Source organism: Dromaius novaehollandiae, chromosome 14, assembly GCF_036370855.1.
Source record: "Dromaius novaehollandiae isolate bDroNov1 chromosome 14, bDroNov1.hap1, whole genome shotgun sequence".
Classification (NCBI taxonomy): domain Eukaryota; kingdom Metazoa; phylum Chordata; class Aves; order Casuariiformes; family Dromaiidae; genus Dromaius; species Dromaius novaehollandiae.
In genome coordinates, this window is record NC_088111.1 from 17075195 (window position 1) to 17092410 (window position 17216).

The following is a 17216-nucleotide window of genomic DNA, read 5'->3' on the forward strand; positions in this document are numbered from 1 at the left end:
AAAGTAAGAACCAAGAGAAGATGTTACAGAGAGCAGGTGAGGGTGTCCCCAAAGTGTTTGAGAAGAGCTAGAACTGGGAATGCTTTACTTCAGGGTAAGAGCATTTCACTAGGGACCAGGAGTCGGGAAAGGTCATCTGATGTGGCTTGACTCCTAATCAGTTATAGGAGATTTAGGTTTCTCTGCCCGGACTCCAGGTCAGCTGCCGGGAGCCTGAAGCTGCCCTGGCCAGCAGGCAGCCCCAGACCACGACCAGATCGGCCGTACTGCCCGTCGCCGGCACGCGGCACAGCTCTGCCTCCGGCGCAATGGGGCAGACCTGCCTAAGACCTGGGATCCCCGGGGGCTCCAGCGAGCAGCACGGCCAGGCTCCCAGCTCGCAGGGCTCCCGCGCATTTAGGCAGTCTTCTCCGCTATGTGCCCACGTGTGCAATAGAGGAGGAGTGTGCACATCGAGGCACGCACGGGGCCAAACAGGCTGCCGCAACTCTCTTGGGAAAGGGAGCTGAAAAGTCCCTTTCAGCATTATGCTGTATTTATGGTGCTAATTTAAAAACTCTCACTAATCATAAGAATCAAGCCTATGAGGAGTTATGCCTCGAGTCTGGTCAGTGGCCAAATCAATTTATACATTGCATCCATTTTAGGGGGAGGCGAGGGAGAGCTCTGCTTTTGTTATTAAGCTTGCAGAGCCCAACAAAACAAACGACTGCAAGCAAGCTGGAGACTAAAAACATTGTTTTGCACAATGCCTTGTTGCTTCTAACACAAACCATAGTTTTCCATTCATCTTTGATTTGAAATCTCAAAATCCAGATTGTTGTGAAAGGTTTTATCATTTCACAAATGTTTTGTGATTCCTCTACATGGAGTGGAAAAATATCAAGCCAGTTTTTACTTGGACTGTCTGTCTGCTATCTCTTGAAAGACACAGATAAAGAATATCAGATTTACTCCAACATTATCCGGTAGTTAGTTGGAAAATGAGAGTATCCCTTTCAGATCTTAAAAACTTCCTACAAGAGAGGAGCCTGACCCAACTCTCTTCAAAGGAAATGGGAATCTTGCCATAAGCACCAGACTTAATTCAGGCAGTGGATGAATATTAAAGTACAGAAAATAGTGAGAGACTAAGCAATCACTGCTAAGCTGTAGTAAAGCCAATTGGTACACAAACACCCCTAATGCCAGAAGCCTGTTCGCTCCACGCCTGATAGAATTGCTTTGGTTGAATGAGCTTGTTGTACATTTTGATATTCTGTTCATTTAACCAAATTAAGTAAGTAATTCAGTAAATATTTGGCTGCTATTTTTTAACTCAGATAAGATAGGTTCTACCCAAAGTCATGCATCTTCTGCACAAAACACAGAAAAGAATTGAACTAGTCAGTGAACTAGTTATGGAGCAAAACACAGATGAGCAACCTGAATTCTGAATTAACAAATTTTCTAGATAGTTAATTTGTTCTTTAAAATAAAATCAAAAGCCTTAGGCCTTAGCCTCCTTTGCTCTGGGAAGAGAGACATGACAAAGTGAGCTAATGATAGTAAAACATTCAAGCTGGCAAAAACCTGACTGCAAAGGATAGGCAAAAGGACTTCATAACACAGAGAGCCTGAATAATAAAAAAGCAGATGAAGTTCAGTGTTGATACATGCAAAATGATGCACATGAGAAAAACATTCCCGACTTTACAAATGGAATCTGAACAACCTATTCCCATTGGGGGGGGGGGGGGGGAAAGAAAAAGAGAGATCTTGGAGCTATAGCAGTTCAATTAAAATGTCAGCTCAATGCTCAACAGCATTCTTAAAGAAAACAGCACATTAGGAATTATCAGGAAAAAATGGGCAGCAGAACAGGAAGCATCATTACGGCAGTGTATAAATCCATGGCAAGTCCCCACCTTCAATACTTTGTGCAGCTCTGGTTCTCACCTATCTCAGAAGGACCTGCTAGAATTAAAAAGGTAGAGGGGAGAACAACAGCAATGATTGAAGTTCTCTTAAGAATGGTTAAATTGACTGCACTTCTTCATCCTGGAAAGATGGCAACTAAAGAGGAATATAAAGTCAAGAGCAGCAGAGGCGAGATGAAAAGGGAATGGTTGCTCACTGTCTCTCCTGGCAGAAAAACTGCAGAGAAAGTAGTAAAACTATCAGCACGTACATTTAAAACAAAAACAAATCTTTCTTTGTGCTTCACGCAGTTACACTGTGGAATTCAATGCTTCAGCATGCTGTGGGTACTAGAAGTCTGCTTAGACTCGAAAGTAATTTGATGTATAGTAAAAATCTATCAAGAGTTATTTGAACACAAAGATTCTGCAGGAAACTGGAATTTTCATTGTTTGTCCCATTCCTCACTCTTCCATGGACATCCATGGGCCAGCACTATCTGAGAGAGGACAAAAACCAGCTCAGCCTTTAGTCTTGCCTTGTATTGCCATTCTTCTGTAGTCCTAGTCCTGCCTATCTAGCTCAATGATTAAATCAGCCACAGAAGGTGCTAAATGCAAACTGGATCCATTGCTGTTTGGCTCTGCTACTGCTAAGCACAGTCCCATCCAATTCAGTCCACCCCATCAGTTCATCCACTATGAAACTGCCACTCTAAGTCTCTATAGCAGAGCAGGATAAGCAGATATGCTGCAGGGAATGATAAAATCTGCAGGGAGCTCACCTTTTAGTGAGACCTCAAAGGGTATGTGGAGCAGTGCTCAGTTCCACTTTGTAGTGCCAACAGGAGCGTGGGGCATTTCTTCTGATCGCAGAGCAGTGGAAGAGAACAGCACGAGTGCTTCCCCTTTACAAGAGTTAGTAAGAAAGTACAGAACAGTGGTCAGTATTTGCAGGACATGGGAAAGGCACTGACAGCTTCACTTTTCTCCCCCTCCAGCTGACCCCTGGTGCTCCACTGTCTCTTACGGTTCTGCTCCTGTTAGCACATAGGCACTTCTAGAGAACAGAAAAGAATCATCCCCTATATGTTCATCAAAAGATACAGAAAAGCTACCTGCTAGGAAACCAAGTGTAACTAAGCACTGGGAAAGGAGCAGAACCTCTGTTTTGTTCCCCTCCCAACCGTACATTCTTCACGCTGCAATGGTTGCCCATAGTCTCTGCCTACTCATAAAAGACACATTTTACAAAATTTCAAGATAAGATCAATTTAGATAGAGCCCTTATCAAATGACCCAATGTTTTGCTTTTCTCCGACCACACATCCTGTTGTTCAGGAAACAAATGAAGAACATGACTCATGATTACATTACGTTAACTGTGGATTCAAGTCTTTCATCTTCCTTCTACTTAGTTAATACTATTTTCCTTGACAATAATGCTAAAGTATAATCAGAGCCTGTCTGTGGACTTCAGAGCACCTTTAAAATACTGCTCTTGGATTGGAAATTATGGTGTAAGAGCAAAACTTCCAAAAAGAACCTCTATACACTAGAAGTGAGAACAAGAACCATGTAAAATGCACGTGCGGGTTCAAGGGCACACTTTGATGCCAACCCCACCAAAGGCAGAACTTTCACTGACTCCTGCCGAAGGGCGAGTGCCACTGTTACTGCTATTCCAGAAGAAATAATGCTGCGGTAGGCAGTGCCGACTTCCAGAATGGGACAGGCCTCAACAGCAAATGCCTTGTAGGAATAAATGACAGAGACAGGCCCTGCCCAAAGGAGTTCGTATCTACACAGATAATGAGAAGACATGGTATGCTCAAGCACTATTGTACTTCTTCATCATGGACAAGACCAAATGACATTTTCACTCTATCACCTATGGCACTGACAGAATTTTTATCTATTTATTTAACAGCCAAAAGCAAATGAACTTCTGTTATATCTTCTCTGCAATGAATGGAATTATACCAGGAAAGTCTTTTACCCTGTATATTGGTTCTTTTGAAAAAACTGATGGTTTTTAAAGTATAGATGATTATTTGAATATCTATGTATTTATCAGCATTAGTATACTTCTTAAACTATGTCAGGCAGGAGATGTGTTTAAGTGGGTATTCCTCTGCACTTTCATTTTGCAGCAGTTAGTGCCACCATGGACTAATGCCATTTAAAGGCTTTGAGCTTCAGTCTGACTTCAGACAATCACTAAACACCACAGAGCTGAGGAAGGAAGCAAAATTCAGCCAAAAGTTGTGTGTGCAGATTCACAATTGATTTAAAAGCCTGTTTCTGGCTCCCCTTCCTTCCTTGGGCCAGCACTAATGCTCACTGGTTACAGTGCTCAGGATCATAAGCCTGATCCAGCTGAACATTAACCGTATTTTGGGCTGGTTTTTGTCAAGATCAGCTGCATATTCTGCACTGTGAAATTGTACAATTCAAAAGGAGCAGTGAGAACATAGCAGGGGCAATGGATAACCCCTTTGAGCAGCCACCTGAACTTGCATCAGTTTCCCATTTATCCAGGCAACATAAGGCAAGCAAAATTTGGGCAGTAAATGCTAACAAAACAATACTGAATAAACATGGAACAAGATGAATAAACAACCCTGAATAAATACTGAACAAAATAATGCTTGGAGTCATGCAGGAACTTTGCCTAGATTAGAAGTATCTAAACACTTAGAACACCTGAAAGGCTTTTTCCCCACCAAGGACAAAATCAAAAGAAAAATTCAAAGCACAAAGTCACTGAGACTGAAATGCATACTTATAGTCTTCCCTGTATACCTTAACAGTGTACTCAGCATTTTCTCTATAACAAAACTTCTGGAATTCCTCCTAGAAACTCCTGGAAAAGTTATTGGGCAGGTTTGTTCCCCCAACAACTCCCACTGAACCGGTGAGCTGCAGTAAGAGAGACCTGCGATAGGAATCACTGTCAAACAACCACGAAAAATGGACGAGGATGCCAAAGGTCCGATTTCAGTTCCCAGCTCTGCCACAGTCTCCTTGCATAACCTCAGGCAGATCATGTCTTTTTTTCTATTCTTCAATTTCATTTGTAAAGTGAGAATACAAATCTTTCTTCCAATCTACTAATCTAAATCCCTCATGATTTACTATGTAGTCTCTTTGGGTCCGGGCTCTCTTGCCTGGCACACAGTGCTTTACGTTATCTAGGACAAAAAGGCTGGTTCTGGCTTCTAGATATGGCTGTAATAAAACAAATAAAATATACTGCCTGATGTTAATATTATTTGACTTTCTGTGTATCAAGAATAAACATCCCCATTCATTTATTTCCCCAGTCCAATTGCTGTTCTTCTCTACAGCCATAGGCGTGAAGCAATGTGCTGCCAAATCAGACCAAATAATATATGATAAATCAGACCAAAAAGTCAAATCTTGCTTGGATAATACCAGCAGAGAATGCTTTGCTCCCACCACTAAAGTAGTGGGGGAAATATGATAAAGTAGTGCTATAGGCGCCTTTCAGTGGGGATAGAAAGGAAAGCTAAAGCCATTCATAGTGCAGCCAAGCCTATGCAATTTAACATTCATTGTAAAATATAAAAAGGGGGGTTAACTCCAGAGACATGCAAGAGCCACATGCTTAACACTATGGCTTGGGGAGCTTTTTCAATAGAAGTATTTGACATGAATGATTTTAAATAATATAGATACTTTCAGAGCACTGAGTTAGGGGAAAAAAATGGAAACTTACTTTACATGCTCCAAAGGGCTCAGGTTAACTTATTAACATACAAATAAGTGTATTTTACTTTGCTGTGCTTCAAGAAGATACATTCTAATGAAGCTGGTACTTTAAAAGTCCATCTACTCTGAACTGTGCAATTAATCTGTGCTTAGAAAGGAGTACAGTGAAACGTGTCTACAGAACCTGCAGTGCCACTGAGACAAGAGGAGACTGGTGAAGGGACAGATGTTGTTCTCACCAAGGGACTTGCACAAGTAAAATCAGGCAAGGTAGAAAGAAAAAATCAAGTAAACCCAAAAAAGTCCAAACAGTCTCAACAGACATTTAGCCTTTAAATTGACATTAAAAGCACAGTGTCTCATATGCTGCACCTGGCATTATGAACTCTCTTGTGGGGACTGCTTGGGGCCCAAACCAGGATGTTTAGTTGCAGTCACAAGGACGTGAAACTCAGCGCACAAATATACTTGGAAGTCACACACTGAAGGGATACACTTTTCTCTCAGCGAACTCTACCTGCCAACCTCTGTTCTGGTAAAATTGATTCAAACTCAAAACACATTAGCTTTACCAATAGGAGAAGGTCCAGTGAAGGCAATGGAAGCACAGCATTTGCAGTCATACAGCCAAGAGTTTGGTCCTAGACTTGTAAGATGCTGCAAGGCTGAGTATTTTGGACTCCCAGTCGTCTTTGAGGAGCTGATAAAGCTTGCATACTAAAACCTCCCAGCATCACAACCATTGCTAAACCCTCTGCTTTCTGTTCTCAGTCATAAAGTGGGATATGATTTCTTATCTTATTCAAGTGGAGTGCTTGTCACAATTTATTACTGATAAAGTATCAAAGAATTTGAGTTAATTGAGGAGACGCCCAGGAAGCTTTTAATGGAGTTAAGACTTCTTTGACTGTCTAGCTGGTGACTTGGAGGCCCAGTTCACAATGCATTTTATTTTAGCAAAGATGATCCATGAGATATTGAAAATCTCTTTGTATTATTGATGCTACCTTCCCTTTCCATCAACACTAGTTTCAGCTCAGATTTGAAAGGATGTTTAAGTCAAAACCATTTTGAATTTCAGCCAATGCTACAGACTTGCCATAATTTGTATTGTTGTAGTACTTGCAAGCAACAATAGCTACATATTACAATTCACACACAAAGAAAAAAGCTGGTGCCTCCCCAAGAAATAACTATGAAATAATAGAAAAAATATGCAACAAACATGGGAGAGCATCAGGTAACAGTGAGCTCGTTATAAATACACCAGCAAGCACAGGAATCACCACAGGAAACCTTGCAATCTCAGGCTGATCTTCTCGGATCGTAAGGCACTGATTTCTAGCACGTTGTCTTGAAGAGAGGTGGTTTTAGAGAGCTTTGTGAGGGGGCAGTTGAAGGATGGGAAGGGTAACGTAAGCCTAAACAAAATGAATTTTATTTTCTTTCTGAGTGTGCCATTGACACTGTGGACAATGGGCACAGAGCAGTGGACTTCAGAGTGGGGAAAAAGATAAGTTTTAATTTTATTGGGTCATCTCTAATACGTAAGTAAGAGATCTGTCTCCTAGCTCCAGAGAGGAGGGGAAAGCTCACGACATTACAAATGTTGATACCAGAAAAGCAGCTAGTATGTACCATCATGAAAATAAAACATATTTTTTCTATCATGATGTTTGCAGAGACGTCATATGGCCCTGTCTGTGCACACTGAGATGTCAAGGCTCAAAGACATTTCATGAAACTTGCTGTCTACTAGTGGCATAAAAAAAGCGAATGACCTTTTAAGCATTTACAGTTGCCCCAAGGCCCAGGCTGTCAGCCAAAGAACTATTTTATCAAGAGCCCCTGCACTGTTTGAAGACTGATACATACGGCCTGCAGCACTGGCCATCAAAATCAGGAGTCTTCATGGCAAGGCCATGCCTCTCCACTGATGCCGTACGCGTATGTGCACAATTGTATGCAGCAACGCAGAAATCTCACCATTGTCGCTGACAACTTCTCTCCGTAAAGTAACTTCAGAGGCTTGGAAAGGGCTTAGCAGACACTTCAGTCTGCGCGACTGCTGCCCCTCTCTGTGGTTTATGATCTGCCATACATCAGTAGAGTGAAAGCACTCCAGTGATGGATTGGTAATACATCATTACAGTATTGTCACTTTAGTGATGGATGGTATGAGAACATTGTTAAAGTGCTGTCCCTCTGAAGACATATTATATAAAACAATTTTCTTTGGGTTTTCTTTTTTTTTTTTTTAAGGACTTAAGGTACATGTTCACAAGCTGATTTCTCTGTTCTGCTCCCTGTTTAGTAATTTACCCTGTGCTACTGGGTATAGGAAACACAATGCAATCACTATTAAAGCATTTTCCACAACTTTGTGCTGGTGCAAATTACTAAGTAGGTGAAAGGCTGTGGAAAAAAAAAAAAAGAAAAACAACAAAACCAGCAACAAAAGCAGACTCACAACTGAATAAAGTAATATGCAATGGCAGGGCACAAAGTACATGTTGCTGGGTACAAAATAAAGCTTGGCTGGTATGAATTCAGCATGGATAAATTGTTCCAAACTGACACACCAGCAAAACCTTTAAATCATACTGTGGATTCCCTTTCTCGGCCGCCCATTGCATAGCGAGAAGAATAGTAGTTACTCAGGAGCAACACTGTAAATACTAGTTTTGAACAATTTCTAAATCTGTTGCCTGACTTTGGTCCACTTGCTATATTGCTCACTTTACATCTATGCCCTTTTGTGAAAAAGGAATGAGAGGCATTATTTACATGAAGGGAAATCAAGGCACAGAACGCCTAACTGATTTATTGAGATCATCTGATAGCTGAGAGTAGGCGTAAGGTCTCCTAAAGTCTCCTAGCCACAGAGATCAACACCCTTCCTCAGATTTAAGTGCTGTTTAATGCTATACAAAAGATTGCTTTTGACACCTAAACCATTTTTTATATAACTCGAGAAAGCCCTCAGAGCTTCTGGCTACGCCACTTCTTTGAAGCATAGCCCTCTGCCATCGCAGTTACGGTAGACTCTTTGCCATTTCCTAAATGGCATAATTAGTTGCTTCCTAAGATTCAGTTCTAACTTGGTTTGATTTATGTTTTTTATATATTTTCCATTATACTTCACAAGCAGGAGAGCCTGTGCTCCTCAGAACAGTCAGGACAACTGCGCCTTCACACCACCATCTCTTCTTACTGGTTTCACTTTCCCACCTTTTCCTACTGTTCCCTTGAAGTCCCAAGTGCTATTTTGCTGAGAGGTTACGTGTGTGGTGTGAACAGAAAAGCAGGTGCTCTCTAAGACCCCTCAGTTAGCTGAAGCCCTTCTTTCTCTAGCAGCAGTGCGCCTGGCTTACAGAGAGATGGAAGTGAAAATAGAGTCTGGCATCAGGAAATATAGCAGTGGCTACTGCCATCTATCTCCTCCTTGATTTGACAGGGGTCCCTTTTCAGGCAATCTCTCTCACTGCTTGGACCTGGAGATAGGGGTGATTAGAGTTTTAACAGCTGCTTTCTCCTTTTCCTTACAGGCAAATTGTCCATCTGTCTTCCAGACACATTCAGAAACTGCTTCAGCTAGCCAAAGTAACACATCCAGCTACAGACACCAAGTCTTCACGGAATAACAGGATATGAGAATGAGGAAAAGTCTAATGCCAGCAGCAGCAGGAGGAATTTAAGACCAAATTTGCTGCAAAATTCAGCCTCCTAAAAACTGTATCAGCTCCGACCCTGCATCTTTAGAGCTAAAGGAATAATGTAAAACCACATCTTACCTGTTCTTAAGACCAATATTCAGTGAGATCTGTTAGAATTACCCATTTGGGCAGCACAGACACAAGGATACAAAGCAAATCCTGAGCCAGTAGAAGGGAGCATGAAAAAATGCAGCACTACCGCATCCCTAAGGAAGAGGAGTTTCAAAACATCTGCATAAAAAAGCTTGCTCATCACCTGGACATCCTAGAAATCAAAATGAGGATCAAACATAGGCAGATTCAAATTCAATGGTATTGGGGTATACTACCTTCATTTGGTCTCAACTCAATAAAGCTTTTAAGCATTCAGGTAACTTACCTCCTATTTATGAGCGCACTTCATCATATACTTCCATGGGATTTTGGCTCTTGACTAGTTCAGAGGGATGCCTCACTTCAGGAAACAATAAAATCACTTTCAAACTAAATAAAAGAAGCAACTCAGGGCATGGTGAAAAAGTCAGAGACGAAAAAAAATCTGAAAGGAGAATATCTTCAAACCTGCTAAAAGCAGCATTAATGGAGAGCTCTACAGCAAAGAGAAGAAGAGAAGCACTTAGAAATGCTATATTTATTCTAGGCAGAATAGAGACTCTTTTCTTCCTTGCCAAGTCTCCTGCTTACATCAGATATCGAATTTTCCAAATATAACCTAGTAATTATTGATGGCTTTTTATCTTGGGCATAAGAAAAGACTGTCAGGGACTGCTTCAGAGCCCCTTCAAAAAAAAAAAAGCCTGGAATTTCCCCCCTTGCCAGAACACATATCTCCAACAAACAGCTCTTGGACACTGGTAAAAATGAATGGATGCCCACACGCAGCACATGTGCTAGAAAATGTTCTTAGAAAGATCCTAATCTGTTAGATATACTGTCCTAGACCATTATTTATGATCCTTTTCAGATACTAAATAAATCATAGTTTATACTGTGAAGGATTTAAGCATGTGAAAAAACTGAGTATGGGCCTACTATTAGAGTTCCCAATCCAAGCAGCAGCTTATAGCGCATACCAGTGAGATAAAGCACCTTCTAAAAGTCAATGCATTTTTTTGAAGGTTCATAGTCGAGACAGTTCTTTACAATACAAATTGTTAGGGGAGAATTCAAGCTGTTTGGAGATGCTTAGCATAGCTGTATTTTTCAAATCGACTTTTGTGCAATGGCTTTAAAAACTCACTTAAATAGCATTCAGTTTTCTGAACATCATGAAAGCTGAAAATGCACTTTGTTGGATCACAAACTGACCTTTAATTTTGTGTTGCTTTAGAAAAGAAAAGAAGAAAAAAACAGAAAACCAAAGACAACAGAATTGAAAGATGCAGCACTTCAGGCAGCAACACATGATGTCGTGTATCTGTGTGGGTCTGCAAGCCAGGGAGGATGGGAGAGGAGAGAAAGGAGAGCAAAACGATTGTTGCTTTCAGGTTTCAGCCTGCAATATTGTCAAGTACCTTACTAACCAGGATTTTTAAGCAAGGTGTTCATTGGGTTGACAAATTAAAGAAACCCTGAATTTATCGCCTAGGGGTTCTCTTGCTGTGCCCAACAATTGAACAGCAACTGAACAAATGTAGAAGATACCACCAGAAGATGTTCTACAAATAGATAACAATCCTGATCTTTCAGTGAATCACATACACAAATGTAATGCTGATGTATGGTTTGTTAAAAATTCATACTAAGAAACAGTAAGATAACTGTGGCTTCTGAATGCTGGTGTATTTTATTTACAACAGTAATTCTTATATATGAGATTATACTGATCATTTAAAACTTGTTTATTCTGTAAATATTCAGCTCAATAAATCAGAGTTTTAAATACATCCATTATACTTCAATAAATTCCATGTTTAATAATTAGCTGGTGTTTATTTAGCATACAGGACAATAACTGTCTAATTAAATGCAGATTTGCAAATCTCAGTTTAAAGCAATCCTGACATCGGAAGGGCAGCCAAACCCTTCTTGTCCAGTGTTGGTTTTGATGACAGTTTCTCCCAAATTCTGCAATACTTGGAACATTTGCTTTTTTCCTACATATTAAAGTCATATTCATGCCCTGAAGGCTTTCTGTCTGTACCCTCTTCCTTCCCATAGATAAGATATTTGATTAGCATGACTTCTGATCTCTCGAAGTCCTAGCCTTTGATGTTTTATGGAGTCCCACGCCCGCTGCATCGTACCATCAGCATCACTGAAAGCAGGGATGAGGCCAACAGGACACAAATGAAATCAGGCATCAGTTATCTCAAGCACGTACTGGGGCCATGATTCTGCAATCACACATGCCAGTTCTGTGCACGATGGGACTGCTTACCTATATAAAAGCCATAAAGCCTGCTGAGACAATCTTAAGCCATTGTGTTATTTTTTAAACAAAGTTGAACCATCAGAGTAATTCCATACTGGACCAGCATTCTCCATCAGAAGACTAGAGGATTTTGCTTCCAATAATCTGAAGCCGAAGCCAGATTTATTACAGGGTTTGGGTGCCTCTGTTAAGCTCCTTCCAATTCAGCAAAGCAATTACCATCTGTTGAACTGAGCTCAGAAGTAACCTAAACTTTGCATTGTGTAGCACCTTTTATTCAGTGATCTGGAAGTACACATTCCCGGCACTAATTAATCCTCTACAAGGGACAAAACATTCACCCCCTTTTGCAATCAGATGAGCAAGTCAGAGGTGAAGGCACACGCAGCAGCCCCGCTCTGCACTGTGCATACCTACAGCTGCACTGTTGACTTCAATATGATTACTGCGAATTTACACCCCAGTGACTACAGCTGATTTTGATCACTGCCTTCCAATAGGTTTTTAAGTAATTAAAGTTAATGACATGCAAGTACCCAGAAGAAAATGTAGCAAAAGAGAAGTTCTGGAAAAAGCAAAATAGAAGTAGTCCATGATCAGTGTTCCTCTCAGTGATCCTGACCTCTGACCACACACCACACATCCCTTTCCCATCTTCCCACAAAAAGACAAAAAAAAGCTGCCTGAATCTCATCTCCTAGAAAAAGATTTTTTGTACTGGAAAACATGGTGCGCAGACTTCAGCTTTTGACACTGCTCTAACAACCTGTATATGCTGTAATTTCCTTTTTAGTTTGCTCACAATCTTTCATCAACTCCTCTACCCTACATGGAGTTAAAGCACATCTGAGCCACCCAAAGCCAAGTTCCACACATCCTGTTCGAGAGTCAGGAGTCACGCTGTGCCGCGACCAAGGCCAAGACGAGGCGAGCTAGCTCGCATCCATTTCTGCACTGATGCTTTTGGGTCCCACACAAATACCTCCCACATGTGAATACTCGGCAATCAAGGGACTTACCAGCTTAGACTAGATCCAGGAATCCACTATCTCATTTCCCTGGAGAGACGCATCCTTAGTAACCCTCCTTACTGGATTTTATCACTTTATTAGCAGTGTTTTGAGAGTTGCCGCTAATGATGAGTCATAGGTGTGCAAGATTAAAGAAACTTTAACAAAACCCCCTCAATCTACTATTTCTGTACATCTCTAGTGACTAACATCTGATCTACGCACAGCTGTGTACCAGCCAGTACAGCTTTGTTGACTAACGCTGTGCAGGTGTCAGCTGAAATAATACAAGTCTGGGGTACCACAAAAAGGAACATTTCCATATTTAATTTCTCCTTTGTTCTGAAGATTTGTTTTTAAACCTTTGTTCACGAGATGACAGCATTCAAAGCCCAGCCCTGGGGCTCTAAGAAGTAAGCGGCTTCAGCAAGACCACTCATTTTAGCAAAGATTGCAGGTTTGAGCCCTGACTTTTTTTTAAAAAAAAATCACTGCAACTCTCCATCTTACAGTCTATCTTACCCACTGAGAACCTAGAGGGTTTATCAAACAGGAAAGAGAATTCTGACTTACGTTAAGTGTGAATAGCTACACTTGACATTTTCAGCCAATGTTGTTATTCGGAATAAAGTGCCTATTCTAAAGTGGAATCAGGTGATCTAAAATAAGGTAGCATTTCTGCTCAGTGAAGAGCACTGACACATATCATAAAAAAAGTCCCTAGACACAAGCCTCCACTCTGCAGTGAAATAATGTACAGAGCCTGAAAATAAGGTATTTTGATAAGGAACATAAATAAGCTCTTCCTTATATCTGTAATCCTGGAGGAATACACGCAGAACTGACTGATTAGATGGCTGGACCTGACACATGGGCCAAAGTTACCTGGGCTAATTAAAGTCAGTTTAATCAGACCTGCTAGGAAATAAAGGAGACAGGGCAAAGCTGAACCTAAACACCAATTCCTAAGAAAGCCTTGTACAACTCAGTTGCGAAATACAACACTGCTACTGAAACTCTGGCAAGTTTGGCAACTGAACGGAGACCCATCACAGATTTGGTATACCTGGAAAGCCCACAGACTTTCACTTACCAATGGGATAAAAGCTCAAATCCCTAGACATCAAGGACTGGACGGACTCATTCCTCACAACTCCTCTCTTCATGCATTAAAAAAGAAAAAAAAAAGAGAAAGAAAAAATAAGCTATGCCATCTTCAGAAGAATTGAGCTATGCTTTTTCCACACTAAGTTAACAGTTTTGATCAGTTTAATTATTTGCTAGAGGGTATTCCCTGTATAACCAAACATTCATTCATTCTGTCATTTGATTCAAAGTATTTCCCTCTCAAAAAAGTGTACAGAAACACGATTTGAGGAAGCCAAGTTTAGAGAGCTTTGTACACTGAGGGCTGCTCTTCTCCTTTAATCCCTGCGAACTACTCCTGATAGGGTTAATAAGTTACATGCAAATTCACAAACACCCTTTTGAGAATACACCTCAGTAAACACATTTCATTATAAATCTAAATGCTAAAATGAAAGACATCTGAAGAGGCTGACAATGAAGAAAGAGGCTTGCCTTACAGCATAAAATGAGATAGCGAAATAATGCTTACTATCTTCCTTCATGTGTCAAAAAGTCTAAGCAATAGCTCTGCATATCAAACAAGGCATGTTGGTAACAAGGCAAAAGAAAGAAAAAGCAAAAGTCAGAACGATTTTATACACCTAAGAAAGGTTTCCTATATAAAAACCACCCAGTGTACAAGCTGAATCATACCTCATGCCACACTAGTTTATGCGTTACTGTTATTAGCATATCGCCCTGGAGACCGATGCATAAAAGAAGAGATTATGTCAGCAACTGACCCAGTTACAAATAGTTGGAATTTAATCAGACAGTAACAAACACTGCAGATGAGCTGCAAGATCAGATTAGATTTAAAGTAGTTTGAAGAATAAATGAAAGCGAAAATGCTAATTTGGTGCTGGTGCCAAGCGCACTGGACGGCGCTGCCTTGCTCCGCGCGCGGCAGGACCGCAGCGCCGGGCACAGCCCAGGGCAGCCGGCAGCGGCACCAGCGACTCGACTGGCAGAGGACTCAGCCATCAGCTGGTGCGAATTAGCAGGACTTCGCTGAATGTGTGGAGTCAAGCTGATCTGCAACACACATTTGGTCTATACTTCTTAGCCTTCAAGAACAATTTTAGCTCTGGTACTTACGGGCTTGCTGTTTGTGGCAAGTATTTGTGGCTACTTCCAAAGAGTGGAGCTGGGACCACACTCTTTAACCACCAGCCCAGAAAACAGCAGCTTTTAAAAGAATGTTTTGTATGACTTCTGTGAACAACGACTTATCACTGATTTACTTTCTACTAAACACACAAAGGCAAACTACCACAGAGGGCAATTTTGAGGGAGAGAGAAGAGAAGGGGCGACTGAGGGAAGGTGCAAGAGCAGGAGAGCGAAAGCTTCCTTGGAAGAACAACATCTGAAAAGCACTGGAGTTACTAACATGGTGAGACGCCATTTGCTAGCTCAGGACCATTTGCTAAAAACCAAAATTGGGTTTAAAAACAAACAAATAGCATTCAAGACCATCACGACTGACCTATATTGGAAGGCACACGGCTAGGAAAAATTCACTGCCTTTCTTCTGTACGACTGCGGCGAGCAGGAGAGTACTGCAAGTACTGCTAAGCCCGTAGATCTTCCTCATCTGCGAGAGCTCAGTTCCTGCAGGCACTAACATAGCTAGAGTCCACATTTGCTCAGCAGACCCCAGCAACTTCTTCACCTTTGCCACAGCCATCGGATCAGCTTAGCTCGGTTCCTGACAAACGGGAAGGCACATGTTTGGAGGAAGGAACGGTGTGTGTAGTGGGGGAGAAAAGCTAACAGCTGTAGTGGAAGCACACAGGCAAGATGCAGTCATGCAAGAGCTGTGCAAGCCAAAGACCAAATGAAGATGCCCGGAGGCAGGATTGTGTAGGAAGGGCACTCACATCGAATAAGCTGTGTCAGATGAAAGCAATAGGCTAGCCAAGAGCCAAGGGCTGGCCCAAGGTCAAACAGCCTCCCCCGGCTGTCCGTGCTCCTGAGCCTCCAAAAGGATGCGGAGCAGATTTGACTGGTGAGAAACACATTGCCTCACCCCCGGTTCCCAAGGCTGCTTGGTGCTGCAGGACGCTGCACAAGGAAACCACCGCCCCACTGCACACCGGGGTTACTCCCCAGAGCAGAAAACTTTCCTCACATTGCAAATACTCTTTCCTCTGCATGAAGCGCAGCAGACATGTTTGCCCTCTGTAATGTGGCTCAGAAAAGCAAGAGCTTCCTAACACCTCTCATATACTTATCTACCAGGAGAAGACCATCCACAGCTTGCCAAATATAAACGGCAGTCACAGAAGATGGATACAAGCAAAGAGCACTTTTCTTACCCTTCTTTGCTACTGGCCAGCATGTCATTTTGCATTATTACTTTGGAAAATACCTCGAGTGTGATGACATTTCTTTCTGTATAAATATTTGAGGTACAGCAGCTGAGACAGTTTCAACTGAAATGAAAGACAGTAAACAGAAGAGGAGCAGTTATTGAAAATCTCAGGGCAGTCAAGGATGGCAGCCCAGAAGCTGCTGGTACATCTAAAAGGAAGAAAGATGTTTTTAAAAATATAAATAAAGACATAAATAAAATAACAAGTGGGGCAATCCAGAGAGATTTCTTTGAATTTCAGAAAGAAAGAACACGAAGAGCATGTTTCAGGAATTAATATTCTATTTTTCCTTCAAGGTTGGCTACACAAGCATAGATGAAAAACTACTGGGAAATAGAAAATAAACTGGATTTGATAATCAGGATGGAAGTTATTGAACATTTACGAGCAAGCCCATCCTAAATACAGTGAACTCAGAAATGCTTTAGGACTCAAGTTCAGCTGTTAACCAGACAAAATATTGGATTTTAATACTGCAGGCTCAGTGGAAATTTAACATGAGTTGAATAAAAGTGATAGAAACCAAGAGAGTTCTGGAAATCTACCATAGAAGTGACATTTAAAGAAACAAAGACACAAATTAAACATACTGAAATTCATCTGATAAACTTATTTATAAAAAGAAAGAATAGTCTCAACAGTAACAGCATAGACCTATGGAGTTAACCAAGTTGTGTTAGAACCAGAAATATGAAGCAAAGCAGCAGGAAGAAACACTGTTGCTAGCATTTATTATAAATATCCCTTGTAAATCCTTGCCACCTGCTAGAGATTGAAGAAGTATGAGGAGTTTTGCATTTGCCCTGTTTAAGCCCAGGACATTTATAACATATGTTGAAATAGAGTAACAGACTTCTGCTTGGAAATCATCACGTAGCGCCACCAGGTCTCCTCCACAGTCTCCTTCACCCTCCCAGTAGCACACAGGGGGTGAATACCCACTGTATCTAGAGGTAAAGAAAAGGCAAATTAGCATGGT